The sequence below is a fragment of the Ursus americanus genome, chromosome 21 (genome assembly GCF_024610735.1).
Source record: "Ursus americanus isolate L20-20 chromosome 21, mUrsAme1.1.p, whole genome shotgun sequence".
NCBI classification, from domain to species: Eukaryota; Metazoa; Chordata; class Mammalia; order Carnivora; family Ursidae; genus Ursus; species Ursus americanus.
In genome coordinates this window covers 36733030-36738440 of record NC_142147.1, presented here as the reverse complement: position 1 = coordinate 36738440, position 5411 = coordinate 36733030, and positions in this window count along the sequence as shown.

Sequence of the window (5411 nt, the reverse complement as noted above, 5' to 3'; positions counted from 1 at the left end):
ACCCTTGACCTCAACTAATTCTTTTTTCTCTCTCGGTCTCTTTTTCTTAAATTTATTTATACTTTCTGGCTGTGGTATATCCTACTGTGGATTTATTTATTTATTTTTTTAATCCTGCTTGGGACTCCTTGTGCCTCTTGATTCTAAGGATTCATGTCTTTCATCAATGCTGGAAAATCATTACCCATTATCTCTCCAGAAGTTGTCTCTTTCCCCTACTCTCCACTCTATGCTTCGGGAGGTATTACATACTTCCAGAGATAAGAGACCTCCCAACAGAGGTCGTGTGCACCTCTGTAGCTCCTGTCATCACAGCCCCCTGCCTGTGAATCACTTCCTCAGGAGGCTGGTGAAATGCCCCAAGCCATGGATGGTGCTGCCCCTTTCACCAACCTGCAAAATCCCCGACAGGCAACGGGGAGATGGTGTCATTCACAGCACACGTTGTGAGCATGGCCTCCAGGATCAGTGGACCCAGTTTTGAAGCCTGGCTCTGCATTTTATCAGCTGCGTGAGCTGGGGCAACTTCATAACCCTTCCACACCTTTGTTTCCTCTTCGATAAAGTGAGGATTGGAAGTGAGCCTTCTCGCCAGTTCGCTGTGAAAATTAAATGCTTCATTTAGGGGAGGGCTCTCTCCAGCCACTGCTGATGCTCGCGGAGTACGTCAGAAACATCATCTATCAATACCAATGATATCTGAAGCCCATTCATGTAGATATGCCACTGCATTGCTCCATTATCTCTCTGAAATTGGGCACAGAATATTCCACTTGCATTTTTATTCTCAAGGGGCACAAAGATGGCACAACCCTCTGTCTTCCCCTACCCTGCCTTTTGGTACAGGTGGTGAGAAATCAAAATGAGACTTATTGCTGGACCGAGGTCGGTGTGGTGAGGGATGTGGCAGAAATCCTGGAAGAGAAAAAGTGAGAACCAATATCCATCAAGTCCTTAATGGCAGAGTTATGTCTTCCACCTGACTTAACTGATCAGATTCAGGTTTTCAGATCTTCGCCACCCCCCCCGCCCCCGCCAAGCTAGCCAGGCAGCCGTGTGTCCTTGAGCCCCCTCAGGACCACCAGGGGAAGTCCTGAAAGCCCTGACTGTCCTTGGCTCCCAGGAGCCCGTGGTTCTCCCACTCCCACCTTCCCCTGTCACCCTACAGCAGGAAACTTGGCCTCATGCAAGACTGGAGGCTTGGAAGCCAGGAGCTGCATCCTGCCTCAAAACATGCAGTGCCTGCCTGTCCCAAAGAAACAGGAGAGCAAGAAGGCTCCCTGCTCCCAGAGGGACATTCTTGCCCTTGCTACTGTTCCTGCGTGTTCTAGCATCTCAGAAATGTGAATTCAGAGGCAAGTTATGGAGCTTCAGTTACTGCTGGCACTTGATTGGAATAACTGTTACGTAAAAGCCAACACAGATGAATCGCCTGTAGGGAGTTGTCTGACTGCATGAGTTTTTACACATCTTTCAGCTAAATCAAAGACCCAAATGCTAAATCTCACACTCAGGAACATCAAGTGGATTTGTGACAGTCCCCGGAGGACTCGGTGTCCATAAACCAATGAATGAATTACACTGATCCTGGTATGTAGTTTCTCATCTGTGACTGATACAATATTGATAATATTCTTTATTTCACTTAACTCTTTCAGGGCCACACTGAAACACAACAGTCTTGGATTACGTCTACACTCTGATGCAAATAATGATCACCTGTGTGGACCATCGCACATCAATCAATTATTCATCGATATGTAAACCAGATGAGGATTAGAATGGGTACCTGCCATTGTTTTTGGTGGTGCTGACATTATATTTTTCACTTTGGAACTACGTGTGTTGGAATTTCATGATCACTGCCGCTGGGTTGCAACCTACTATAATCAGTGAGTTGCTGAGGGAGGCCATACTGGAAAATTGTTGGTCTTGATTGGTACAACACCTTGGAGATCACCAATTTAGCCAAATCTATTCAGTCCGCCGCATGCTTATTGATTTCTCCTTCTGTGTCGGTCCTGTGCAGGGCACCGTGAGGTGCAGGGGTGGGGGAGGTGGAAGAGTGTGATTGGGAACACATCGTTCAAGACGCCCTGTGGAAGGAAGAATGCCCCCACAACTCTGTGGAATAACCTCATCCGGTCAGGTGTGGTGATAATGTCAGTGAAGACGCCGCTGCTGATCCAAGTGGGTTCTCTTTGCCAGGTGCCCATCTCCAGTCTTCACGTGAACGAATTCACTCAACTGTCACAGTTCTAAGGGCCAGTTGCTCTTATTATGGGGAATCCACTTTCCAGATGTAAAAACTGAAGCAGGTAAGACTTAAGCAGCTTTTGCCTCCAAGGCCACAGCTGATTAAGGAATTTGAACACAGAGCAGTCTGACTCCAGTGCATTGCACCAGCTTCTCCCAAAGTGCAAGGCGTTCAGCTGGGGGTCTGGATAGGAACACATAGGGCATGAAAACCCGAATTTGTCCAGGGGAAATAATTCTTTCTCTGAGTCTCTTTTGATCTTTCCAACCCAGTGAAGGAGAGCATTTCTGTCTGGTGTAAACTGAACATTGAGGGGGCAGGGGCCCTGGATGCCATGGGCTCTGCTGGCCTCTTGGCTAAACAGCACCTCATCAGCTCAGGATGCCTGAGACTTGACAGCAGAATGTGTTCCTGTCATCCTGAAAAGCCACAGCCTATCCAAACTAGATGAGCCCTCAGGGGGTTTTAAACTGTGTTCCAAGACACTTTAGGGGTTCCTTGGAGAAAATGCAAGGCTGCCACTCTTTTGGGGACAGGGAGAGGAGGCAGACTCAGAGCCACTTTGTTTTATGTTTTTTGGGGAAAGAACTTCTTGACCAAAAAAAAAAGTAAAAACAACAACAACAAAACAACCAACCTTTTTTGTTTCCATCTACCGCAATTCCTCAGTTCATATGGGGAGACTGAGGCCTCAAGAGCAGCACTTAATCCATTCTTAGTGAGTTTCTGGACAGTGAGACCCAGAACCAGGTCTCTAGGCTCGGAGCCCATGGCTAATCAATAGACACAGTAGTGAAGGCAGGGGACTCCCAGGGCTACGAGCATCACCTTCCAGCCCCTGGACCAGCCACGTGTGTGAAGTTGACTGCAGCCCTTCCCTTTTCCTGACAGACTGGGTAGTTGTCATGGCCATTCAGGGAACACCAAAAGGGTGAATTCAAAAGCAAAATGTTTGTGGAAGAAAAGGCCTGGCCGACCCTCCCCAAACCCACATCTGCATCCCTCTTCTCCTGGACTTTACTGAGCCAAGGCCCTCCCCGCCCAGCAGAGGGAGGTGGCCATTGAAGTACCTGAGCTGTTGTTACCTGGCTAATGTACCCAGATGGCACGTCCAAGTGTGGCTTCCCTGCCTGGCATCCACTCTCTTTGTCCAGTGGTGCTGTCAGGACAGGCTAGGTTATGCTGTGGTAACAAACCACCCCCAATCTCAAAGACTTAAAACAATAGATGTTTTACTCCTTATTCTAATTACATGTCGATCTCAGGTCAGCACGGGCTCTGCTACATTATCCTCACTCTGGGATCCCGGCTGAGGAAGCTGCCACCTCCTGGAGCACTGTGGTCACAAGGGCAGGGAAGAGAGCACTGGAGAGTCTCCTACTGCTAATTAAATACCTGCACTCAGAAGCAATAATGCCACTTCTGCTCGCTTCCATGGGCCAAAGCAAGTCCTGTGGCCATGCCTCACCTCACGGGGAATGAGAAGTGCAGTCTTACTATGTGTCTGGAAGGAGGAAGAGCCCAGCTCAGAGGACTACCAAAGGCTGCACTTGGAGCCATTAAGTGTTCTGTTTCACTCTCCTCACACATTCTACACTTTTCGCCTTCAGGTTGATAATTACTCTTATTCCAGAGACATATAACTAAGAGGCAAGGTCCCTGACACCTCGCCAGCATGCACAGAGCAGTGGAACAGAGACAGGAAAACCCCAGGAAACACTCCCATTCAGGAGGGGAAGAAGGGCAGTCCCCAGCACACATAAAATCTGAGAACGTTTTACTCCGATTAGGCTCTGATTCTGCTCTGCTTGATAGCAGTAGCTCCCCCCGGCCCTTGACGAGGTCACATAGGAGCTTCTTCTTGGGCTCCATTTGAAGGGCATGTTGGGGAGTGTGTGGGTTCAGTCCTTGAGGACTGAATTGTTTGTCCAAACACTTTCCACTATAGCTTAAGGGTAACTTTAAGTCTCAAACAGTTTGTCAGAGTCTGTATTAAAAGTTGAGGTTGACAATTCTTTCGGTAATAGTAACTCACTCAAAATGTGGTCGCTTCTACTCGACTTGTTTCTAGTCAACTCCATGTGCCAGTAATGATGCTTATAGTTATCTTGAGAGAAAGTCCCCAGACCACTACCTGTCTTTGTTCTCTTGTTCTCACATCTCTCTCCCCCTCTCTAATTTTCAATTGTATTTTAGTTTTTTATTTTGAAATAACCTTAAATTTATACAAGAGTTGCAAAACTAGCGTGGAGTTCCCCTGTACCCTTCTCTCAGCTTCCCTACTACTAACATCTGCGTAGTCAGTAAAATTATCCATGCTGAGAAAACTAGGATCGTGCGTCGCATTTAGCCATCATATCTCCTCGGTCTCTTCCAGTCCGTGACAGTTTCCCAGTCTTTCCCTGACTTTCATGCCCTTGACACTTTGAGAACTACCAGTCCATCATATGTTAGAGTGATCTTCAACTTGGGTCTGTTCACTATTTCTCCTGATTATACTCAGGTTTTACATCTTGGGCAAGAATGCCACAAAAACAACGTGCCCTTCTCTGTGTATCATCATATCTGAGATTGGGTGATACCCACGTGTCTTTTCTTTTCTAGCGACGTGAATCTTTATCACTTTGTATAGGTGCTGTCTACCAGGTTCTCCGCTAGTAAGACCGTGCAAATACTCTCTGTGTGCTCAGACTTCTACACACTAATTTTAGCGTCCATAAATGGACCTTGCCTGCAATAATTATTGCTGTGTTGTTCTAACATGACTTTCAATTTCCTTCATTCCTTCTACATTTTGTTGAAGGATCTAGAGTCTTCCGTAAGGAAGAGATAGACTCCCCTCCCGATTTATTTATCTAGTTGTTTATTTATAACAATATGGACTCAACCATATTTATTTTATTGGGCTATAACTCAGTACAATCGCTATTTGTTGTGTCCAGCTTTGACCATCAGGAACTCTTTCAGGTTGGCTCCTGTGCCTTTTCAACATGCCTCATTCTTTTCCAAGCAGTTTTTTTCTGACACTACCGGAGGCTTCTGGCTCATCCTGCATTGTCCTTGCCCCTGCACTAAAACCAATTATTTCTGAAAGAAACCCTGGTTCCTTTTATTGCAGGATGGTACTTAGAAACCAAGCTTGGGGCAGTCTGTG